Raw genomic sequence first — 26,573 nt, 5'->3', positions numbered from 1 at the left:
TTAGCTTGTTTTTATGCACTAGTGTAAAGACAATTCAATACAATCTGATATTCCTCCAAGTTAGAGGGAGACTGCGTAAACCTAAGTGCTAGACAGCCAACTTTGAAACTGAGTGACCCCTAGGTTTGGGTCCCTGCACCGGCTCACAACCCTGTGATTCACGCACATCAGTGAATCTTTCCCAAAAACATTGATCTGACAATGCAGAGAATGCCCTGGGACAAGTCCACAATATGAATTGCAGTCCTCAATGTCCCTCAGATAGGGCGCGGGTCCCATAGGTGCACATATATGGTACTGTGGTGCATGATCAAGATCAACTGCATTACTTTGCTTCGGTTTGTAAATTGAATTCACAGCAACATAACAAATTTCAGACTACGCTAATTTGGTACATGGACTTTGAGGAGTGCCATAAGGCCCCCCTCTCCAATGTATCCACCTCACCCCTTGTGGCAGGGCTTGGTCACAAGGGTACATATAAAGGTGGCCTGACTCGCTAGTGACCGAAGGCCGAACAGTAGCACAATGTGTCTGTGGTCCCTCATGCGAGTGTGCCAGGACCCGACACTCACATCCAGTTCAGCCTGCCACACTGGCAATGAAGGGCAAACAAACCCTTGCCCCTGCTGTCTTCCCTCCCTCAGCTGTGGAACTCGATGTCCTCCGGACGCGGCGCTCCTCCCAACTCGGAATGTCAAGTGGCAGCTGCCTCCTGTTTTCAGTGCACCAGTGCCTGATGGTGAGTGGGACAGCCTCGTCTGTGAGCTCACTACACCCCATCTCTGCAGGCCAGCTCCATTCATAGTCTGCATCACGTGCGCGCTGCCTTGGTGGCGGGCCTCAGCTTGAATTGGCTCTTTCTGCTTCAGGCCTCGAGACGTGCCCACTCTCCCTGCATGACACGGACTGACCAAACTTGCCTCATTGACAACCCCGAGGGCAGGAACCTCAGCTATAGAACGGGCCCAAGACCACCCTGCTGCTGAAGACAAGCACCCCCTATGCTGGCTCACTGCCCACCTGTCATTTGCTGGTATGTTGCCCTGAAGGAGAGGTCTCAAGGCTGCTGTCCCATCACAGGTACATTAGAAATACATCATGAGGATACACATTTAGAGAGAGAGGTACAAGTGTTAATATAAAAACAACACGTTTCTCTTTTTGTAATTTTCACAGATTACAATGTGGTTTTAAGCCCTGATGAAAATTCCCAGAGCAAACAGGGGATTGGAAACACGTCAGCCCGTCCTTTTAGCGCCCATGAGGGAAACTCATTTTGTTTGAACTCTGTAGAGGGTGGTGCATATGCAGATATATTCCCACAGACACTGATATGATTTTTTTCCCCAAAGATAGCTGGGGCCTCATTTATGAAAAGTGAGGCATCGCTGCGTGAAAACAGCGATGCATCACTTTTCAGTGCGCCCTCCTTGCGACACCAATGATGATTAATTATGTTTGACGTTTTGTTTTTGATACTGTTTCAATTCTAACGATCACGATTTTGTTTTTGTAAAATTGCACAGTTTTACGAGCTGCGTACCTTTTTGTATGGCATATCTAAAAAGTGTAAGAGTGTTATAGAAATGTCAGTGAATAAAGCTAAATTGTCTAGCAGCAGACAGTGGCGAATTGCACTGCCCCCTAGTCTGCTGAAATAAATAGCAGCTTTAGAAATCAACGGCTTGGTTATCCTTTCCTTTTGTAACTTTACCACGTCCTACCAGGCCCTCTAGTTGGATGTAACCCCCCCATTTGATAACTAATTTAGAGCGGGTACATACAGGCAAGGGTGGAGCAAAAAGTAAGCTCTAATCCAAGTCTTTTGATTTACACTTTTAGGCTGACAGAAAGTCTAGCCTAATACTGAGTATGGCAGAGAAGGATACACTCTCATTCACAGAGTCACACATTCAAAATGTAATTTCCACCCCCTCTCCCTTTTCCTCTATATCCTTAAGCACAACAGCTAAACACCCCAATGAGTCTGAAAAACTCATTTGCTTCAACAAAAAACACATCAGAACCGAACCACACAGACACTTTTTGCTGTAATACCTGAAATCAGGTACAATCCCTTGGAGCCTCAAAATTAAAAACGTACCAGGGATTTTCACTGAAGATCCAGACTATAAGAAAGGATTTAGCTTTATTAATGTAGTCGCGATCTCATGGTCCACACCATCGAAACAGCGCAAAGAATTTGCGAAAAATAAATTGAAGAACTTGAAAATCTGACCCAGACGATCAAAAACAATCATAGTGTAACAGAAGGAAAAGCATTGTTGGAAAAGATTGATAAAGAGATACGGACATTTAAAGACAATACAATTACTTTAAAGACCACCAAGTTTGAAAAAGACACTAAATCTTTCAACATCGGGACAGCATATCCCTACCTTAAGGATGACTATTATACACAAGCAGACTCACGGAGGGCTCTCACTCAGTATCAAGGGAGATCAAAGAACAGATTCACAACATTTTCAGAATCTTCCTCCGCAGATTCATCTAGAGATATTAATCCAAGAGAAGGACCCTCAAAAAGGCAGAATACTTTTTCAGAGCAGAGCGACCCAAGGAACAGAGTATGATTCAAACAACCGCAGCCACAATGGGAAATGAGTACTCACAAAAACTTTTACAAGAGCTTAAACCAACAACAATAGTCAATCTATCATCCAAGCAATTGTCCAACATTGAGGAGTCAGTTTTGGAACTAGGTATTAAATTTGTTCCAACCGCAAGTACCGACTATGCTAATTTGAAGATTGAAACCTTTGTATTTTTCAGAAAAATTCACCTTAAAGCGTTCTTCCATGGGAAAGAAACTTGTGGCAGCATTGAACCATGTGGCTTATGCAAAAAATCGAACTTCAACTAACCGGCCCACACCATCCCTAAACAAATATTGGCCTTTGAACAAGCAGTTCTGTCCTCCATTACCCAAATGGAAAAGAAGAAACCATTTATGAAAGGAAATGTCACCAAACAACAAATTGAAGCCGTCAGAGAACTCCAAAAAGCCCACCGCCCTGGTTTTATGGCCTAAAGAAATGTACATAAAAGAGGCAGAAAGCCAAATACTGAACACAGAATTGTATCGACGTTTGAAAGAAGATCCAACAAGAGAGATTGAGGGAGAGATTAACCTCAAACTTAAATGGGGATTGGAACAAGAGATTCTTGGCCCAAAAGAATTTGAGTATCTGAATAAATCACATCCAAAGATTCCAGGTATTTATTTCCTCCACAAAATTCAAAAAAATTTGAATCATCGTCATGGAAGACCGATCGTAACAGGCTGTGAGTCAGTACTAGAGCCCATTGCAAAATACGTAGATGTGTTCCTAAAACCATATATAGAGCACATGCCCTCTTTTATAAGAGACACCACCGACTTCATCAAAAAGATTGAAGGACAACCATTTGACGGCTGCAATCAATGGCAAGTCTTTTTTGATGTAACATCTCTATACACTCAGATCCCCCAGAAGGGAGCTCTTAAAACCATTGAACACTTTTTGGACACACGTGAAAAGCCTCACAGAGTCCCTACAGAGTTCACATTAGATCTAGCCAGAATAGCGCTGAAGAAAAACTACTTCAAGTTCAAAGATTTCTTCTATATGCAATGCAACGGCACCGCAATGGGTTGTCCGTTAGCTCCGGAAATGGCCGTATTGTTCATGGCGTTATTCGAGGACAAGTTCATCATCAACCACAATCCATTTGTCGAGAACATTTCACAATGGTATAGATATATAGATGATGTCTGATGCCTGTGGAGTGGAACAGAAGAACATCTGCTACAGTTTTTTGAATGCTTAAACATGAGACATCAAAACATCAAGTTCACCATCACAAAAAGTAGGTCCTCATTAACATTTTTAATGTGGAAGTCATTGTGCAATATCAGTGACTAATGACGACACTAAATCGAAAAGCCACAGACAGAAACACTATACTCCATTACAAAAGTATCCACCCTAGGAGTCTAAAAGAAATTTGCCCTATTGGCAACTGTTAAGAATCAGCAGGAATTGTGTGTGAAAAGAGGACTTCATGATCATTGCAGAAGTTTTTTTACAATAAACTTAAAGACAGGGGGTACCCCAGAAAAATGCTGAAGCATGCAATCAAGAGGGCATGGTACACCCCTTGAGATACCCTACTATCAAAAAAAGAAAAAGACCTGCAGAAAAACTTGTGTGTGGCTCTACCTTTGGCCCACATACAAACAGATTTCGCCAGTTGAACATAAAAAATTGGCACTTATTGAATAAGCTGGATTTCCCCATGGAAAGACAGCTATTTGCGATGAAGAAAAATAAGAGCATCGGTCAAAGAATTATCAGAGCGGATCTACCCCCGACAGTCACAAAAACGGATGTGAGAGCCCTATGGAACATGCAACCCATTGAGGGGCACCACAAATGTGGTGATTTCTCTGCTTGTGATTCCACCATTGAAGGACAGGGGATTATACACAACTCTATCATATGGACACGAATTGCATAACAAAAAACATAGTTTATGCCATTCAGGGCCCCTGTCAAAAACTATACAGCGTGAAAACAAACCAACAGATTAATCAAAGAATAGTGCAACATCTGTCTCAAATTAAAAAACAAATACTGACAGCTCCAATGGTGTCACTTTCTGTAGAATGCAATCTCTCCAAGAAAGATTTTACATGGACTGTGCTATCCGGAATCAAGCAACCACCAAGAGGAGGCAATGTGGAAACCCTCTTTGCTGAAAAGGGAAGCATACTTCATCTTGATATTTAACTGCATCGAACAGTGCCTCAACGAGATGTCAGAATTAAATCAAGTGATAAACCAATAATGACTCATGAGTAGGAATCATAAAAACACACATATTGGCTGGGTCATATATGTGTAACTGTAAATAAAAGAATGAAATAAGGAAAGACTTCAACTCGTATAAATTGCTGAAAAGACCACATAGTGAAGGCCTGGGGTTTCAAATACCACGAAGAAGCAGAGTCAGCACAAGCATAACCGACGAGAGGAGCTCCCGTATATGTCAGTTACAGAAGGAACGAAAATGTGAGCTTACTTATCGAAGGTTTGTCTATTAACATTCCGGTTGGAAAACTAATTTCAAAGCCAGGTGCATTTTCGTTACAGTGTACCGAAAGAAAAGGAAAATTAAAAGACCCCAGTCGAGGTAGAAACCATTAGCCCGAAGTAAGTGAACGGCCACGCTAAGAAAAATATGTGAAATTCGTGTCTTCTTCGCTTTAAACTTTCCCGGTGACACGATGTTTTTATTTCAGAAATGCGCTAAAATATCCGTAAACTCAACGTGGGAGTCTATGGGAAGCCGTTCACGTCAAAATTACAGATCCCCATATACGACACCTTCTGAAATGCATATCATGATGCAAAATAATTATGACACACACCAGAATGAATATAATATATGTCAAGGTAAATATGAAACCTGGCAGAGTGAATCTGACTTGAACCAAAACAAATATGATCGAATATACTACTTAGTGATTAAAATGGATAACACACACTCTGAATTGAATACGAGACACATAGAAACATACATCAATGATACTTGAATGAATATGGCCCTCACTATAAACAATATAGCAATCAGTGAAACAAATACAATATGCATCAAAAAGAATGGGACATTCCTTGAAATGACTAACATATGCCAAGAGGAATATGACATACAATAAAATGAAAATGACAGATTGAAATTAATATAAGTTACTGAAATGAATATATTATATTCTGAAAAGAATATAATGCATATTGAAATTATAATATACACTGAAATGAATGTAACACATGTTGCAATGAATATAAATTAAGTTGAAATGGATATTAACTACATTGCAATGAATATGAGATATACTGAAATGAATAGAAGATGATTTCAAATGAATATGGCTTGTGTTGAAATGAATATAAGCCCCATTGAACTGAATTTAACATGCCTTAAAATGAGTATGAACAAAGCTGAAATTCTCATGACCTTTGTCAAAATGAATATGACGTGTATTTAAATTAATATGCTACATATTCAAATGAATATGATATATGTTAAATGGATAAGTTGCATCTTAAAATTTATGACAAGTGGTAATATCAATATGACATCTATTGAAAGAAATATAACCTTGATTGAAAAAAATCTAATATATGTTAAAATGAATATGAAATAAGTTAAAATGAAGATGAGGTCTATTGAAATGAAATTGCCATGTTTTAAAATGAATACGAATAAGATCAAAATGAATACAGGTTGCTTTGAAAGTGATTTGTTACACATTGACATGAATATGATACCTGTTGAAATGGATATAATTCATGTTAAAATTAATATAAGATTTGTTATTTTAATGAGACATCCATTGAAAGCAATATGATATATGCTAAGATGAATAGAACATGCATTTAAATGACTATGAGCCCCATTGAAATTGATTTAAAATGTCTTAAAATGAATATGACCAACAGCAAAAATAAAATTAAAATTGTCAAAATGAATATGTTATGCTTTGAAATGAATATGATATACTCCAAAATGGATATTTCATGTATTGAAATGAATATGACCTATGTTGAAATGGATGTGGGCCATGTTAAAATGATTATGACAAGTGTTAAGGTGAATCTGACATCCATTGAAATGAATATGACATTCATTGAAAGGATTATGACATTCATTGAAAGGAATATGACACATGTTAAGATGAATATGAACCACTTTGAAATGAATATGGCATCTGTTAAAATGAATATGTCCACATCAAAAGGAATATAACATTTATTAAAATTAATATGGCATTTCTTAAATGAATATGAAACTATTTGAGATAAATGTAACATGCTTTGAAATTAATAACCACATATCGAAATGAACACACGCCATGTTTAAATGAATATGACCCCTGTCCAAATAAATATTGCTTGCAATAAACTTATGTTGATTTGCTTTAAAATTAATAATACATATTGAAATGAATATTACATAGACTGAAATGATATGATGAGGACTACATTGAATCAACTACAATTAATAACAGACATTTCACAGAATATAAAACAAGGAACCAGTCTTTATCATGCATCCATTACATGCATCTATTTGCAATGCAGGTGAGTATTTCTACATTTGTCAGACTGTACTTATCACATAGGTAAGCATTTTTGTAAATAACATAATTTTGTTATGTGTGCGTAGAGATAAAGGGAGGTAAGGATGATTTTAGGGTTTAAAAGTGGTTAGAGGTAAAGGGAGGTAAGAACAATTTTTGGTTTTAGAGGTGGGTAGACATAAAGGGAGGTAATGGTGATTTCAGGGTATAGGAAGGGGGTAGATGTAAAGGAGGGAAGGAATAAAAAAAGGGTTCTCATGTACAAAATTAAAAGAAAACACACTCACATAAATTCATATACATGGGCGTGCACACATATGTATATATCTATCGTTTCAGGATGTCTAAATTATGCAAAAGAGGAGGTAGGGAACTCTGGGTAGTTCCCAAGTTTACATGGAGTGCAGTTCCTTTCTATGGAGCACTCTACAACACCCCCAAATCTGCTCACCTCAAATGTCAATTTTTCTAGCAAAGTTTTTAATTATAGGATTTGTACAGTTCCATCCACTCCAAGCTATAAAGTGACTAAGGGCCTCATTACAAGTTTGGCGGTCTTGGAGTGGGCTGCCACGCCAGCGCCATACTCCAAGACCACCAAACCCATAGTCTAGCTGCCCGCCATATTCTGATTGAAATACATGTCAGGCAATCCTGCGGCGGCAAGCCGGCCCATGATGGTGCCTATCAAAGAGTCATATGTGAGCCTTAGAAAGGAGGCAGCATGCAACTGCCACAGCATTCTCCAGCATGGCATGGACTGTGAAATCTATGCCATGCTGGAACATGGGTTGCATACAGACAGGGGTGCAAACCATGTGCCCCCCTGCATGTGTCTCTTGGCCCAGAAGCAACAGAGGGCCACATAGGGCCCCCTTAGTTTCCTCACCACCACACTTTTCATAGTGGGCTTACCGCCATGAAAACTGTAGCGGTCAGGAATCTTGTAATATGCTTGGCGGTGCAGCGCGATAAATCAGGGATGATAGAAATCAGAAATGAAGGCGTGATGGATGGGGAGAAGGACTGAGACTAAGGCATGAAGAGTAAGTAGTGTGAGATGAGGAATACTGCATGAGGTATGAGGAGCAAGAGATGAGTAGTGAAAAATGGGAAGTGAGGGATGAGTGATTAGGAGTGAAGGCTGAGAAATGAAGACTGAAGAGTAAGAATACAAAACCAAGGATAAAGAGTGAGGATGAGGAATGAGGAGAAAGGGGTGAGAGTTAAATAGTGAGAAATTGTGAGTGAGAGATTAAGACAGAGGTGTGAACGGTTGTTGAGGGAAAAGGGGGAATGAGTGAGGAGTAACAGATGAAGAGTAAGAGAGAAGTGTAGGAAAATCAGTGAGAGAAGAGAGCTAAAGAATGAGGTACAAATGTTGAGAGGTGAGAGGTGTTGGATGATGACTGAGGCTTGAGGCCTGAGCAGTGTAAAAAAGTGAAGAGTGTAGGGCAAGAAATCTGGCGCAAGAAGTAAGGAGTAAGGCATAATCGTTGAGGTATTAGGAAGAAAAGAAGAGAAGTAAAGGTGTCATGATGAAGAAAGAGAAGTGAAAAAAGAGAAATGAGGGGTTAGGTACAGGAAGCAAGAAATGATGAGCAATAAGTTCAGACTGAGAATTGAGCAATGGGAGATGAAGATTGAAGGATGAGAAATCTGAAGTAAGGCATAGACAATAAAGAGGTGAAAATGAAAAGAATGTGCAGTGAGAGATGAGAATGAGAGATGAAGAGTGAGGTATGAGGTGTGAAAGTAGAAGAGTGTCGGATGAGGTGAGGTACTAGAACTGATAAATAAGAATTAAATGGTGATAAGTGGAGAATGGGGGTTAAGGAGAGAGGTTTAATGAAAGAGGGGTGATGACCGAGTCATGAGGTTAAAGGAAATTGGATATATGGATGAGTGATAAGGAATGAGGAATAACAACAGAGGCATGTGGCATGTGGTATTAGATTGCCTTCAAATAGACAGGGTGGTGAATATTTTAGAACATCATCATTTGTCAATTGCACTTATCACGCAAGGTGAAAAGAAAAGGTGAAATCCAAAAGATATAGGATGAGCGATTAGGGGTAAAAGGTGAGGAAGAATGAAGGGAGCATGAGGGAAGAAGGATGAGGTTCCAGAGCTTCCGGAGCCTTGGATTGTTGTTAAGGACCAACTGGACCCACAAAAGGATCTTCTTGGAAGAAGATTCAGAAGTTTGAGATCATTTGGAGCATTTTTGTCAAAAACCTCCATAACTTGACCGACCTGTCGTCGAGAGCCAAGCAGGCGACGTCAAACTATGACTCGCCCTGTCATCGTAGTGCCACCACAGCATCACTCAGAGCCACCACAGCATCACTCAGCGCCGCCACAACATCACTCAGCACCACCAGAACATCACTCAGCACCACAACAGCATCCGAGGAGAGATGTGGTGCCGCGGCAAGGGTGACTGACTCCGGAATCTGGGGATCACGGTTCGATCCCCGGGGCTAGCGGCAGATTAGCCCAGCACCATGTGACTCTGGGCAATAGCTTGCTTAATCTTCCCGACGGCCCCCAGCACCTAGAGATCCTAACGGGTGATGGTTCGCGCTTTACAAATGTGGATTATTATTATGGGAATGTGTATACACACTGATTCCAGGGCAAAAGCTCCTAATGTAATAGTATCTGAATGTGCTATCTCGGCTCTATTTCAGCTTTGATGAATGCCACCATGCTTTAGAGGTGCCATCCTGATGTGTGAAAAAGATCTGCGAAAAGATGGATACTGCAAGAATGTTAATCTATTAAAATATATGCTGTTCCATGAGTTAAGGTGCTGTCATTTGTTGTAGGCAATTGTACTGTTTTTATTAGAGTTGATATAACACAAAAGCTAATTTGAAACTAAATAAAAAAAATAAGATTACAGAATGGTTTAAATATAAGAACTCTTGAAATTGATATAACTAACAGTGAAACAAATAACACTGTTCTTGAAATGAATATGTGCATCACTGAAATCGAATATGAATCACATTGTGTTGCATATAATGCTGAATGAACTGGATAAGGATGTGAATGAATTGGATATGGTGAATTGTGTGTATAACACATACTGAAAAGCACGTGACACTGACAGCCAATCACAGCCGTATCCTCTGAGGAAGCTTTTTGGCTCAGGGAAGGTACTGTTCCGGCTGCCGTTGGACGTGGGAGAGGCGGATCGGGTTGGAGGCCCCGGGCGCTGTGCCCCATGCGTCCACACCATATCACGAGCTCCGCTCGCATTTATGAACAGCAAGGAAAGCCTGGAAGTGTCCGTGCCCATTATCCCCACTCGGTGTGGAGCCTTGATGACTGGTGCCATCAGCGGCTGGAGGAGTGAGACGGGCCTGGGCGGGCGTGCTCCGTGTTTGAAGCTTCTTTGGGCCGGTCATCCTGGTGGTGTGCCTCTCGCTGTCCCTTTGACACTGCGCATGTCCTGTAAACTGTCATGAACACAGCGCTTCTCACGACAGTGCAGTACTGCAGCAAGGGTTGCGGTGCTCTCAGGTGTCCATCAGCCCCCCCCTCCCACTTGAGATCTAGTGTCACTGCTGCTTCATAGCGAGAGCCACTGTTGCCCTCCAGAGATGCATATTTTTGGAGGAGTGAGGCTGCGGTGATGACGGTGTCTGGGGCCATGAGCCCGGATGCACCCGCGGTGAGAGCATGAGATTCTACTCGGTGCGCCCAGCAGGCTCCCCTTTCCCCTTGTGAGCCCCTGTTGGTCAGCCGGCCCATGTACGGGGAAGGTACACGCTACCTTCGGATCTCTACTGGGGCCCTGGAAAGTGCTGACTGTACGAGGCTCCGTTGCAACATGATATCCATTCTGCTCCTAGCCGTGCAAGCTGTTAGCATACTTCTTATAAGGCCCTCAAAGTAGCGTGCCTTTAAATTCTGAAAGTGATAGAGATAGGCGCCTCGGCATCAGATCAGCGCTCAATTACATGTGGCAAAAACACTGATAAGGGTGAAAGTTGCAAAAAACAGTTATTAGCTCTCTGGTGCTCAATTGCAACGAGGGCAAGCAGTTGTTCCAAAAAATCCTCACTAGTCTGGCTAAACAGCCCTTAGCGACGAGCTGGACAAATGTAGACCACAAATGAGCTCAAAAAGCACGATAGTGTTTAGAGGCTAGCAGATTCCTGTTTTGTGCACCTAATCAAATGAACCAGCAATTTGGAAGCCGTTTTTAAGACCCTCTAAAGAAAATAAAAGTAGATGCTTTGGCACCAAAGCTAATAAAACAGGTATTGACATGATTCCCGAGAACTATATTTGCGGTCTGGTAGTGGTATCCTGGCAGTCACTTTTGTAGTGGCCCGTGGAGTAAAAAATGTTCAATGTGATCCTAATCAGCTGTTGTCCCTATTTTAGTTTGTAACGTGTGTACCGTGGCTCTGTGTTCAGAGAAGTGGTCTTTTGAAACCATACTGCTTACGTTTTTTAATGATCTAAACAAAGGACATTGAAACGTGTCCCTACCTGGCAAAAACAATAATTGATGTCTGAATAATGAGTGTAAAAGGGTAAAGGTAACAATGTTGTTTACATTTCACATTCTGTACTTATTCTTGCATTCGCTATCTATTTGCTTTTTCCAGGATGGTGGTACTTTCTTTTTCAGGCAGCATATTGCTCTTGTCTAGTGCGTAATTTGAATTGAGTTGCATCCAGGTGGTTATAGCAGGGCACAATTGGATTGTAGCTGGAGGCAGTGTGTGTTTCTCTGTGGGGCAGTATGGTTTTCAGTGGGGAGAGGATGTGGCACCATGGCCGGAGCTGCCAACTTTAGAACTGAGGAACCAGGCTCAGCCTCCATAACTAGTCCACCCGAACACTCTCCTGAGGGAGCAGATTCCCGTGCTAGACCATAGAAGCTCTGGTGTCTTAGCACCAGCAGGGTTAACCTAGTTCTGGAAAGTGTGGGTTAACCTTGAAGGCCTGCCCACCACAACCCATACTGAAGTTCACCTCCAGTCTTGCGGGCAGGCTGAAGCAGCATACCCTAGAGCAACAGTGACTCTGTCGCTCAGGTCACAGAACCCTTAAGGCCAGTTCACCTCATACATTGGTACCTCCATTGTCCTTGTTTTATCAGTATTAGTGCAACTCCCCAGGGATTGGCAATACAGGATTTGCATGCACACCAAACTAAGGGGCATATTTACAAGCACCTATCGCCACTACAGCATCACTTTCAGTGATGTTGTGATGGCGATAGTGGCCTCGCCTTATTTACCAGGCTGTTAAAGTCAAAAGTGTGCTACAAGGGATTTGATTTAGACAGCAATGGAACTTAGTTATGAGTTGTACTGAATGTAACTCACTCAACAGAATCCACAGGATATCATACTGTAAACACAGATGAAATAAATCAATGGAAGGATAAACAATGGAACACACTGAGATAAGAAATGCAGAAAAATGTCTATTTACTCAAGATACATATTATTGGGGAGACAAGTACAAAGAATCAAATCAAGCTAATAGTTATGAACAGATATAAATAATACTCAATCTACAGATTCACAACTAAGGACATCAACTCCTGGTGGATTAAATAAACAACCAAAATTAATCAATCAAAATTGGTCATATATTAGTGCCAAAGCAACGTGGTTGGAGATGATGGAGGTGTCGACGTTTCGGTCTAAGGAGCAGTTGTCATGTAGACCATCATCAGGACAGACAATTTCTTTGCTGAAAACACTCCCTGAAATGTATATGCGTGGTGCGTAATGGCCTTGGATAGTAGGTTGGTAATTTGCACAAAAACCGCAGTGCAGTGATCTGGGGTTTTAGAAGAGAAATAACCGCATAAATTGATAGATAATAGTAAGGCACGGTCTCGAGATGAAATCTATGGTCGAAACAAATCGGGCCACTCAAGTTGGCGGAATCTCGAAGAACACTTTTGAAATGGCGTCATAAGTCCGTCCAAAGGGTCGTCAAAACTTTTTGACGACCCTTTGGACGGACTTATGACGCCATTCCCGTGATTGCCTTTATAACGAGTGCATCACGTCGCCTTTCAAAAGTGTTCTTCGAGATTTCGCCAACTTAAGTGGCCCGATTTGTTTCGACCATAGATTTCATCTCGAGACCGTGCCTTACTATTATCTATCAATTTATGGGGTTATTTCTCTTCTAAAACCCCAGATCACTGCACTGCGGTTTTTGTGCAAATTACCAACCTACTATCCAAGGCCATTACGCACCACGCATATACATTTCAGGGAGTGTTTTCAGCAAAGAAATTGTCTGTCCTGATGATGGTCTACATGACAACTGCTCCTTAGACCGAAACGTCGACACCTCCATCATCTCCAACCACGTTGCTTTGGCACTAATATATGACCAATTTTTATTGATTAATTTTGGTTGTTTATTTAATCCACCAGGAGTTGATGTCCTTAGTTGTGAATCTGTAGATTGAGTATTATTTATCTCTGTTCATAACTATTTGCTTGATTTGATTCTTTGTACTTGTCTCCCCAATAATATGTTTCTTGAGTAAATAGAACTTTTTCTGCATTTCTTATCTCAGTGTGTTCCATTGTTTATCCTTCCATTGATTTATTTCATCTGTGTTTACAGTATGATATCCTGTGGATTCTGTTGAGTGAGTTACATTCAGTACAACTCATAACTAAGTTCCATTGCTGTCTAAATCAAATCCCTTGTAGCACACTTTTGACTTTCACCGCATATTGCCCAAGCCTACAAGGGTTAATTGGGTTTCCCCTGCCTACAATTTGTTATTTACAAGGCAGCGTTAAGCCACTTAATGTAGCTTAACACTGCCTTGTAAATAAGGCACCTTTTCATGCTGTATTTAGCGTGAAGGGGGAGGGCAATGGGTGTTACGGTGGAACGCCCACCGCAACACCCATTGATTTTGATGCTGCACCCTACTTACAAGGGTGGCATAAATAGGAGGCAGCGGCAAAATTAGGACCAGGTAAAACCTGGTCTTAAACAGGCAAAATGAGATGAAATGCTTTATTTCTTCCCAGTTTTGCTTTTTCCATGCGTGCTGCCTTGTGCAGCACACATAGGAACAGTAAATTGCCTATGATTGTTTATGTGCAGGAAGGTAGCACTTCCTGCACATAAACAATCATTTTGAAAATAAATGACATTTTATAACTTCTGTGTGTGCCGCATTAAGTAGCACACATACAAGCAGTGGCGGCTGGTGACATTTGAAAGTGGTGAGGCGTAAATGTTTGGCTTTAGTGCCACTGGCAAGTGAGTGAGCTTGACAGACTGTCATAAAATGGGTTTGGGGTTTGGGGGGGTTCGTCCTGTAGGAATTTTTATTTTTAAAGAGGACAAATGATGCATTTTCAAGCAAATTTGAGAAACCAAGGACTTTTACCAAGCACTTGTGAAAATGCACCTTAAAATATTAAAATACATAAAGATACTCCATATATTAGTGAATTAAAATTGTTCAACGGTTAGTGTAGTTTATAAATTCAAATTGTACAATGCGGAAAGCAACATCTGCCATTATCCTACCTGGACACAGGGTTGTCACTCTCTGCACTGCATCTGGTTGGCACTTAAAACTGAAAATTTTCCTACAATAATGAATATGTAATAACAAGCAAACATGTGGGCATTGCAAAATTAAAACGTTCATTATGGTTCAAGCAAAATGTTAACATGTAATTACGTATGTATTAAACTGAATGGTAGAATCCTTCCTTCTCTTTATAACAAACTTTAGTTATGATGACACCAATAAAGAGATTCATTTCATATAATGGATTTCCTTTCTCAGTGTTTATACAGTGCAGACTACAGCCCAAATCCATATGTCCTTCCATCAGTTACCAGGCCCGGTATTTATGTGCTGACAAATGGTTTGTCTTTATTGCTTGAATTTGGACCTAAGTGTCTGCTTTAGGTAGTTTTATTCAGACTTAATTCATTTGTTAAGACTGAAATATAGACCTTTAAACTAATTTGGTGAAAGAATTAGCCCAGGCACCATTCCTTTGATGCCACATCACACAGACAATCTACATAGATTGCCAGAATATCAACAACATTGATGATTATTTTAGTACATGCACAGGCAGCGATCCGTGAGCTGCTTAGTATTGCCTTCATTGCTTGCCTTGCCTGCTGTGCGTATGGCTTTCCATTCAGGGGCAGTCCTGAGCTGAGAGTCGCATAATTCAACAACACTACACGCAGGTAGAACACCACACGCTAGTTAAAAATACTATTTATTGCAGTTAAGCACACCGATCTGAATCCCGATCCTTAATCATCTCACACTGCTGCCTTTGGACAGGAATAAAACAGAAAGAACACATTGCGCACTGCAAGGCAGTTTTATGGTAGTGTACAAGGTTAAACAGAAAGATAGATATCCTTTGTGAGGTGGTAGTGTGCACAACATTGCTGATTTTTTTAAACATGTGCCATGCTGCAGTAGTGCTGCATGCACTGCTCTTATGATTGCATTGCTTGCCTCCCCTGTGACTGTGGCTTTTCATTTAGGGGCAGGGCTGACCTCTGGGTCAGATAATTAAACATCACCGTACACAGGCAGCACATCACAAACAAGTTGTTATGAGATACCCGATCAGAATACCGATACATAATAATTTTAAACTGCTGCCTTTCAGCCATGACCAACACACGGAAAGAACACTCTGGGCACTGCAGTCCAGTAGTAATAGTATAACTATGCGAAGAAAACACATATTTCGTGACTTGTGATATTTGATTGAGTACAAGGATGGACTTTACAAAGGCGAGGTCTCGGAGGCCCGCTCCGAGTTTAAGTTAACCTGTGATTTATCGTGACAGGCCTGATCTGAGGGTCACATAATGCAAGACTTACACACATCACATAGTGACATATTTGTTGTGAAACGCTATTTCACTGCGCTTATTTTTACAGATCCATCCGACTCCCAAGCCTTACTTACTTTTTGGGACAAACACAGATAAAAAACATGGTGAAATTAGTGCAGTAGAGGAAAATTGAAACATCCTTATTCTTGGTATTTGAAATACCACAATTGTGTTTTTTGCTATGATGCTGCTTAACTTTGCAAAGGCGAGTAGCTGAGGCCAGCTCTGAGCTTGAGTTTACCGTCTGATTACTTTGTGAGATGGCAGGGTGCAGCAAGGCCCGCCCAGCTTTACCGCCAGTTTGTAACTCGTCGTGGACTGTGTAACGCAGTAAGTAATTATAATTCATAAAACAGCAGGGGAGATCTTTCGATGCCCTTTTTTAAAAAAAAGCGAACATTTAAACTTTAGGGATGTCATGTCACACAATAAACACACTGCATCCGCACAATCAGGACTGCACTGCCCAAAAAAAACCATTATGCCACGCACAGTTTGTCTAATCAAAATGACCCATGTGTGTTAGTTGCAGGCAGCAAAGCCTGAAGATATTATCAATGACAGCATGTCAGACCGAGATTGGAGTCCAAGAACTCAAAACAGCACCTGCGCTAGCTTTTAGAAAATCGGGCTTCTTCATCTCTACAATAGTAATAATACTTATAAATGCAAAAAAATGTCATCTTTAGTTAAAAAAATTCACAAACAGCCTCAGAAAAGTAGATCTTATAAATGTCCTCCTACATTTTCTACACCATGGCGGGAGTCTCACTTCATCTCGGAGAGCTGTCTTCTTGCCAGTAAGAGACTTGCCTGGAACCACTACGACTTCTCCACCACTCCTTCTCCTGCAGTGCCATTAGTGACGCTGCACGCAGAGAGAGAGGGAGGGAACAGCAGATGACAGAATGGCCAATCACTGCATGGCTTCATATTTGAGCTGTGCAGTGATTGGCCATATGCTCCATGGACCTAAACTCCCCACCCTGCCCTGCTTCATGTGCAGGAGGACCGGGCCTAACTGCAAGTCCTGGCCAATCCAGACAATGCCCTCGGCCGGTCCTTTAGATTCCTTGCCCCCCAGCTATGGAACTCCCTACCGCTGTCCTTGCGGGCCACATCCAATCTGCTTGCCTTCAGGAAAGGTTTAAAGACTTGGCTGTTCTCTGGTTAGTGCGTCTCTCCTTTTCTTGGTTTCTGTCTTTTTTTTACTGTTATGTTTTCCAGTTCTTTCTTAAGGTCTGGAGCACTAAGCGCCGGGACACTCCTTTGGAGTAACCGTTGCGCTATAAAAGTCCCATATAACAAGTTCCATAACAAGTCTTCCTGAGAGCAGACCAGGATTGGATCGAGCAGGTGAACCCAGCGCTCATTCCGAGTGCAGGGGCCTCCGGCTGGGATCCACCCTCCCACTCACTATGTACAAATAATGAGAGGCCAGTCTAATGAGCATGTCGGGTTGGCCACCGAAAGGCAGTCGGCCAACCAGGTTTGCGCACTTCGAAGTGTACGTGCGTTGACGAAGTGAGACTGTATTCCTGATTGCATGTCAATTACCTTCAAGCCACACCCTCTCATCACGATGCAAGCATCCCAGCCCGCAGCTGATTATAAAAAATTATTGGTCTGCGTCCGCGGACAAAAAGAAAAACTTTGACTGCAATTATTTACTTTAAATTCAGGGGTTGGGGGGCAACGCCCCTACATCCTAATGAGGAAGCCGCCAATGCATACAAGTTACAAAATGGCATTCAAATATTGTTTATGTGCATGTCCCCCATCCTGCACATAAACAATCTTCCCCTCAACACGGGCACCCTTGCACTATGGTGTAAGGGTGCCTGCGTTGGCGCTAGGCAGCCAAAGTTGGTGCCAGGCAGCCAAAGTTGGTGCCAGCGCATGTAGAAACGCAGGGCTGCCCCATATTCTGCTAAATATGGTACAGCTCTGCATTTAAAAGTGATGAGGCGTGTCGTTAGCCTTCTTGGCTTAACGATATGCATCACCACTTTATTGTAAATATGCCCCTACATTCACAAACTTCATGGTCTCTCTGCTTCATGCACAAATTGAAATGCCAAACAAATACTAGAAATTGTGATGTTTTGCTCCTTCTGGCCTCACCTCTGACCTAGAAGCTCTGCGGGTGTCTACTGTATTAAACAAGTTAACAATCTATAGTCCAACGAAAGCAAGTGGGCAGGAGCCCAGATGCACTCCCATTTCATGAGAAATTAATATTCTAGACCTGTTGTAGTTCCTGCAACAGGTGAGTGCTGCTCCCATCAGAGGAAGGACCTGTCTGTGCTGGCTCCCGAGACTGATAAGATGCTCAAAAGAAATATCCTGCAAATAATAGAAGAGATGAGGGTTTACTACTCTAGAGTAGTCCTTGAATACTTGGTGAGTGTTTGCCAACCACGCAGTACTTCTGACAAATGGGGAGAGTAAAAATTTGGGCATGTTACTTACACGCAAACATCTTAGAACAGCAAAGAGGGAGATTTTGAAAACAAAAATCGAGCAAAGGTTTATTTCCCCTTGACTTCTAACGAAGCATGGGCAATTTCAAAATAGAGACCCCTAAATTAATGCCATTTGTATCTTCAGAATCTGGAGTCTCCAAGTCTGTTGGCATGTAAATGTCGGTGGGGATTAGGAACTTGAACTAACATGGGCTCGCAACCCTGGACATTTGGGCTTCCGTTTGTCCCTATCTATAACCATTTTGGTCTTGGGCACAGAGGAAATGTCAACTGTACTCGAGCGAGCGATAGATAAAGTGCTATAATGTCCCCTCTGCCTGCCTTTTGAAAAAGCAGCCAAGCAGTCTCATGTCATGTGTGACTCCTTCAGCCAGCCCTAGCTCATCAGTCCAAAAAGCCAGGACTTGGGGATTCTGCCGACAGGGACTGCGCTTGTGTGAGTCGGACACGTTCTCCCTGCCTTTCACAGCACTTTCTCTGTGCTCCTGACAGGTACAGAAAAAAAGTATATTTACATTTCTGATATCTGATCCTGCTGCAGCACATGTGCAAATCCCACACATGACAATAGTGCTGATTCAGGCCTCATTAGAAGTCAATGGGATGAAAACATTCTCCCGATTAATTTTTTGAAAAACCTCCCACTTTCCTCTTCTAAAATATTGGCATGAATGTGAGTGCTTTGATAGTATGCACTCCTCTCCGGACTCTCAACGAGGCATTCTGTCTGTGTGGCCACCATGACTCCTAGGTCAGGATAGGGGTTAAATGCTTTTCACTGCTGACCGAACGGCTGAGACATACCTGCTGCCTACACTCTCCCTGCACAGCTGTTTACTAGCCCTCTCTAACCTTTCCATAATTTCCTGGCCTCCCGAGCAAAAGGTGTTTATTCTTAGGAGGCACACTGGGTGTATGAGTACCTCTCAGACTGCTGCCTGGCACTACTGTGGTGTCACAGGACTTCCATCCTCTTACCACGCCAGTGGAGGCTTTTTTTCTACTAAGTTGCTCATGAAGAAAGATAACACTGGAGGACACTTGATGAGTGTACTCTACTTTCCACAGTGCTCTATATCACTTATATACACCCAGCGGGGGGTCCCTTTAGGGCTCCAGGGCTATGCCCCCCTTGTTATACCAAGAGTTAATAATAATCTATTCTTCACTTTGGTATAAAAAGAAAATGCTGTATAGCAGCAGCTTAAGGCACCTCTGTTAGAGACTGTTGGAAAATGAGGCAGTATCTGTGAGGTCTGCACAAATAACATTTCTACATTGTAACATGGGGTGTTCCCAAACACCCATGTTACAATGGGGTGTTTGGGAACCAAACACCCCATTGTAGTGCTTGACTCTCAGAGAGTGCGTTGCAGAGCAGTGTAAGGCTTACTCAAGGGAGGTGGCGTGGGCTAGTAATCACCATTTACCAGTACTCAGAACTAACACTCAATAATTGATTGTTCAGTCTGTACTATGCTTTATAAAAGGAAGAGTACATTTATTAAACACACGCACTACTCAATACCATGCAACGATTTACAAATATACATAAGCTGTTGGAATTACTTTGAGGCATTGCATAACATGGGGTCTAGTACCACCACTCCTATGTATGCACATCATCTTGCTCCCAGATGCAGTAGGTTGACCATAACCTAGAGTGAGGGCCCTGCCCACTTGCACCATACCAGTGGCGACCTACCCCATTATCTAAACAAGCATATTTAATGGGAACACCTGCCATAGTGACACATAACCCTGACTGAGCATCTCATACTGACCATACAGTATACACCCCTGAGTCATAGTGGCTAACAATCTGGGCTGTTCATCACTTAATGCAGTAGCAATAATACATGTGTAGGCATCACTTAGAATGATGACAGTAGTTATCATATCTGGTCACATTGATAATGGAATGAAATTAAAGCCCCTGAAAGGCATCACAGTTATAATAATAGTATTACGCATGTACAACCAGGCAACCTAGCAGGAATGCTTAGCAACCTAGCCCACTTTGTTTATGTCTTCACATTATACATGTGACTTCCAGTCCCCAAAAGAAATGCTATTCCTTAATGCACCACCTGCGCAAGTATACCTTCCCATATCTAGGGGGATCACCTCAGTGACAATCCATGTTAGACACTGCACACTTCATTGCAACCCTAAGCGGCAGCTCCTGATAGTTAGAACAAAAGTTTCAGCATGAGGTGGGTTTTAAAACAGAGATGAACCCTTGAGAGGTAGTCTCCTTTGAGTCCCCAAGAGACTGAGGGTGGGGATGTTCCATTTTTTTGCTGGGGAAATCTGCATTGCTCCTGCAGCTCCCCCTGCACCTTTGCATGCATTTTGTGACGACCCCACACCACCAACAAGCTGGTTTTCTCTGCAGGCCTTTCTGGGCCCTGCAGGGAATTTTGAGGCATTTTCCTCATGTAAAGTAAATAACAGAGCAGTGGCTCCCCCGCTGCTCCGGGAGAGCCGCGCTGCCATAGTTGGTCGGCTCACGGCACTACTGCACATCGTTGCGGGCCTGGTCCCACCCGGGCCCCTTTCTTCACAGGTGAGGGATTGCAGCTTGTGACTCCCCCCCGGTTGCTCCTGCCGGCTGCCCTCTGGCCTGCACCCTTGTATGCAGCCGCAGGAGATAGTGCGTCAATCTGGTCTGCCTGCTCCTGCGAGCATACATGGAGGCTGCTCTGGTCCGGTGGGACCTTCTCCCTGCCTTCCTCCTACCACGGGGGGAGTGCAGCAGCACTCCCCCTCCTTCTGGCATCACTGAGGCCCGAAGTTGGGGGTCCCGAGCCCCTAGGAGGTCTTCATGGGGAGCGCGACGGCGCTCCCCAACTTCTTCATCTGGGGCAGGGTAGCTCCTGGGTACCTTCACGACTTTCTCTTCTTCTGGGGGCATCCCCAGGACCTGACCCACCACGGGGGCACATCTAAGACCAGCGGCGGAGACCCACGTGCTCCATCGCCAGTCGGCTCGGAGGCCAAAGGTCACCTACTTTCTGGGGTGCATATCTCCAGGGAACCGATTTCCACCATTCTGGTCTCTTTGTGCTCCTGGTGGCCAGCCCTAGCCACTTTGAGCACTCTACACCACCCTCCTGGCCCCCCAGGAGGGTGGGCTTGGCAGGGAGCTGCCTTCAGTAGCTCCCTGTGCCAGACTTTCACCTGGCTCTCCTTCTGGGCCTCCCTCTTGCGCAGAGGCCCAGAATTCTCTTCACTGGCCCTGGACTCCCAGAAAGGCACAGTCCAGGGTCCTGGGACAGTCAGGAGGTTCCTCCTTCCAACTGCCCATGGCGCCAGGCTCTACCACCAGTCTTCCTCAGCAAGACCACACCCTAGAGAGAGCTCCTTTTCCTGTGGAAGACCTTTTAAAATAATTTTCAAGGGGCTGGCAGGAAGGCCCTTCTGCCTGATTCTGCAGCGACACATCACCTCTCGCCCCTTGCGCCCTCCTTCCTGCACAGGCCTCTGGGATACTTAAAAATGGCATTGTCCAGGGGTCTCATGCCACATGGTCTCTGAAAAGGCCCCATCCCCCTTGCTGCCTTCAGGGCCCGGGCCCAGAGCAGCCTGATGCCAGTCACCGGATCACAGCTGCTGATAGATAACCTGCATTTCCACCACCTTCTCTTCCTCCTGGAGAGGAGGCATTTGCCCTTAGGAATGCTTCCAGAGAAGAGCTAGGCCTCTGATGCCACAGCTTGGGGAGGAAGGTCATTAATCCAGCCAGGCAGGGTCACACCCAGCCAGGCTCAGATTACGAGCTGAGTCAGAGGAATATGACATTTATGGATGACGCATAAGCAGTACAGATATGGCTTTGGACTTAGCAGAATACTTCTTTTTACACATCTTACAGTGTACTTTGGGGCATGTCTGGAATGTGTAGGCCCTAGGGAAGTGAAACTACCCCATGTGGTCCCCATCTTCATAGGAGAGTAATGGAGTGTTCCTACAGTGAAAACAGTAAAACACACTGACTTTCCCTTCCATGTGTTTTCCCACATTATAAAGCCTATTCCATGTCACCACCCAACTCTGCATCATTCCTGCCACACCATTCTATTTGTACCTGCTCCTGGGCTGCGCACGACAGGAATCTCAACTGCGAAGCCCCTACACATGTGCACATGCATGTACACACGTGTCTATATATAACCAGTCCGGTGCCCCTTACTCTGGCTGCAGCGCAGCGGCCTTCTCTTTCAAGGGGGACACCGGTAAAATCCACATGCAGTCTCTTTCATCATGAGTTAACTGTGGGTGAGTCCCAGCCTATGAGGGTCTCCCACAGTAAAAGCTTAAAAATTAGGTGTTCAAAAACCGAAAAATCTGGGCGGCTCAGATGGGCAGAACCAACTTCTAACAGAGACTGTCTGATGTCTCATGCAGATGCATAAAGGAGCCTGCACCAGACATCGGAGATTATCTGCTGCTGTTGAAACCCCCAGCTATGGCCTCAGGCCCCTGGCATTCCTCAGTGGCTCCCAATCTGTGGTGTGGTAAATCTTCACAGATAAAGTTAGACACGGGCATTGCAGGCTGAAGCAATGCAGTGCCCGAGGCCACACATCAACCCGCAAGTCACCTCACCCTTTCTGAGCTTGTCATAGAGTTGGGAAAGGGTGGGATGAATGAGTAGAGACTGAAAACTCGAATCTGCGCCTGCGCAGGTTTGAGGTTTCAGTTTCAACTTTCGAAGCTGAAAGGTTCAGCAGCAAACAGGACCTGCATAGACAGCAAGGTGAGTAAAAACTCATCCAACACTAGTTGGAGCTGCCTGGGTTACATTTCAAAGATGGCATGGCCTTTGAAGCGTCACACCCTGGAAGGCTGTTCCTGCCCTGGAGGAGGTGTGAAACAACTTTGCCCAGAGGAGACTTTGTTCCCGGCCTCTGAGAGCGCAGGCTCTCACCTCATGAGGTCAAGTACACATCTAGTGGTGGCGGCTGGCTGGGAATGGTCAGTAACCACACAAGTAGTCTGTACGTTTTCCGGGCGCACCTGATGTTCTGTACCAAAAATCTGTGGGTACAGTGAAGCCATCCTGGAGATAGGAAACTTGTATTGACGAGTGTCCTGCCCATGTACTCGATATAGCTTTCCAGTGCACTTACAGTTTCCAGGAATGGACTTAGATATTGTAGGGTCATAGCTGCTCCTGCAGCTATGTCCACACCTGAGGTATAGTGAACCCTGCATTAGGGCTGGTAAGGTCTGCTGTATGGATGGCTTACCTATATCACAGGCAGTGTCTGTAAGTATGGCACACAGAGGTATGTTTGAACATGGGTATATACTATTCAACAATCCTGTAAGGTATATGGTTCATTAAACCAAATGTTTTCAAGTGTTCACCTTCCTATTTACATAAACAAATTTTGTTCAAAACATATATATGCTCATCATAAATCACCAACTGTTGCATATCGATAAAGACAACACATTATTATATATCAAGTGTGGCTTTTAGAAAAGATGCTGCAACCCTCTTCACAATTCAGTACACTGTAGATTTATTTTGTTTGTTGAATATTCGATTCTTAAAGCTTCAGAATGAATGTTTCATGGTTCACAACTCCCAATGCATTTCGGTGCTAAGCACCTTCATCAGGGTAATGCTATAAAAATATACAACTATTTCACATGTTTCTGATTCTCATCATGTGCGTGCATACACGATCATAATAAGTTAACTCAAAAATTCAGGGCGTTATAAGGTACACAAACCACAGTTCTATATGTGAAAAATCCAATCTGCATACATGCAACTACACAAGTGTTGCAACCAATGTTATTAAGGCACACTAAAAAGTGTGAGAGCACAATGTTGTCAAATGACGCAAAAAGTGCAAAGTCATGCTATGCAACATCAAAGATTAGTGATGCGAGTTAATCCCTAGTGTATAAAAACCTGAAAGTGCAAAAACCAAAAAGTAAACTCTGTGCTGTACAAGACCCACAAAGAAACACTCACGGGCACCAATGGCCGCCAATAGAATACCTCTCTGTAGGAATACGTGTTCAGTATCAAAAAGGACTCTGTCAACAAAAACGAAATTCACCAACACAATCCAAAAAAAGGGGTCTCATATGGCAAAATGGTGAGGCTAACCAGGCTTTTTGAGGGTTGCACCTTGCAGACTGTTTTGAATACAATAGCAATTTAGAGTGACAGTTTAATATTTTCTAAAATTAGGAGTGCAGGTTAAGTCCATTGAAACTCCATTGAAACACAGAGGTATGTGCCATGTTGACTCTTCTAGTTTTGCTTGCATCAAGGCATGCAGCCTTCAGTGGTAGTTTGCATAGCCTTGGTGAGTAGACCCTAGGATGGCACAATTGGTGCTGCAGCCCCAGTGGTCCCTTTTCAGTTTCTTTGCCCTTGGTACCAACCGTACCCTTTACTAGGGACTTGTAAAGTGGTCTGAATCTGTGCCAGTTGTGGTACAGTTTAAGGGGAAGAGCTCTGGCCCTGGGGACCTCGTTGGCAGGCACCCAGTACATTTACAGTCAAAACCACAATCCCCTTAGGTTTGGCCTACCCAACACAATTCAAAATAGAGAAAAAAACTGGAAGAATAAAAAGACAAAGCCAGAACCTCCCCTTTTCGCAACTTCCCCAAGTAGAAAATGCAACAAAAAACATGCACCAACTACCTTCCCTTCATAGTCACAACCAGCATCAGCCTTACAGCTTAGCATCAGCGGTAGTGGACTTACCGTATTTAACACCTAGCATCCGAAAAAGAATTCTAAAAGTGTAAAACAGAATTAGCTACTTAAGAAAAAAAACAAAAAACTTCCCACCCCTGTTCATGGTCAGCTAGCTGACAAGTGTGTTTCCTTCATGCCTCATTTGCTATGGTGGTGTTTAGGGTGGCTGAGGTTTTGGACCTTCAATGGCAGCCAAGACGAATGTCTTGACAGAGGTGCTTCAGTCGTGAGTCACCCCATCTGAACCTTTCTTTTAATTAAGCCCTTACTGATGTCCTACTCAGGGCCTGTTCCGAGCCCTATACATGCCCTGCTGTACCTAGTACAATTTCCTGCCACTGTTGTTCTGCTCCTTGGGATCCCCAGTTTCCTTACCCACCACTCCACCCTGGAGAACTTCGTGGCTAAGGCCTCCAAATTTGGGGTTAATCCTGATGTGTTCCATACCACTCCATCGGATTGGGGATACAAGAGGTTGGATACCTCTGGGAAGACGGGTTGAATGAAGGAACCCCACATGAATTTACCACACATGCCTTTACAATGCAGTCACTACCCGACTGTGACTTTACCACACGTTACTTTACCGTGCAAGTCATTATGATGACTTGGTTTAGGTGGCACTGGACTTTGTAATAGTATAAATTACTATTCCAACTCCAGTTTATGTATCAGTAGGGAAGGTGTTTGACTTAAAAATCCAACACCAGCCCAACAATGCATCCCATACAGCAAGTCATTGCAACACTTTGTGCAATAAAGTACCATGCCGTAACGTCACAGTCGGGGTAGTGACTGTGTTGTATAAGCTGGTCTTTGTTTAACCTGCGGGGTAAATGATATTTCCTGGAAGAGGATGTCCTCTTCTGCCAGCCTTGCACTGTGGTCTGTGAACACCGCATGCCTCTTGGGCCGATACTCTCATATGATCTGGGACTTGGATGAGGCCAAGCCATACTTTCCTAAGCCATTGCTGAGGGGAGAGATGCAGCAAAATTAAACGTACTATGTGGACTGAGCACAACAGACTTGCTGGGTAGAGTGACCTCAATGTCGGCGGCCCTTCCGCCATACCTAGCTGAGAACCACCTGCTTTTCAAGGGATGCCCAAGCCTCACTAATGGACATGCCCTTTGAGGGCTCTCGTCTCTTTGGAGAGAAAGCGGGCTCAGTGATTTAAGGATAGCAGATCTATGGGTAGCTCCTTGTGCTTCTCCATGGCCCTTCATCAACCTCAGTCAACCTGCTGCCACACACAGGGTTTTTAACCGCATTCATACCTTCCCAGCCTTTTCGTA

The 26,573-nt window shown here is 43.4% G+C and overlaps 1 protein-coding gene across 4 annotated transcripts in view; it reads left to right on the top strand.

The window, feature by feature from the left end:
* Positions 1-26,573, top strand: part of LOC147698086 (acetylserotonin O-methyltransferase-like) — a 1,112,510-nt gene that overhangs the window by 297,310 nt on the left and 788,627 nt on the right. The window lies entirely within an intron of this gene.

The sequence above is a fragment of the Lissotriton vulgaris genome, chromosome 8 (assembly GCF_964263255.1).
Source record: "Lissotriton vulgaris chromosome 8, aLisVul1.2, whole genome shotgun sequence".
NCBI lineage: Eukaryota > Metazoa > Chordata > Amphibia > Caudata > Salamandridae > Lissotriton > Lissotriton vulgaris.
The sequence above is the reverse complement of the archived record's forward strand: the minus strand, read 5'-3'. Positions and strand labels throughout refer to the sequence as shown.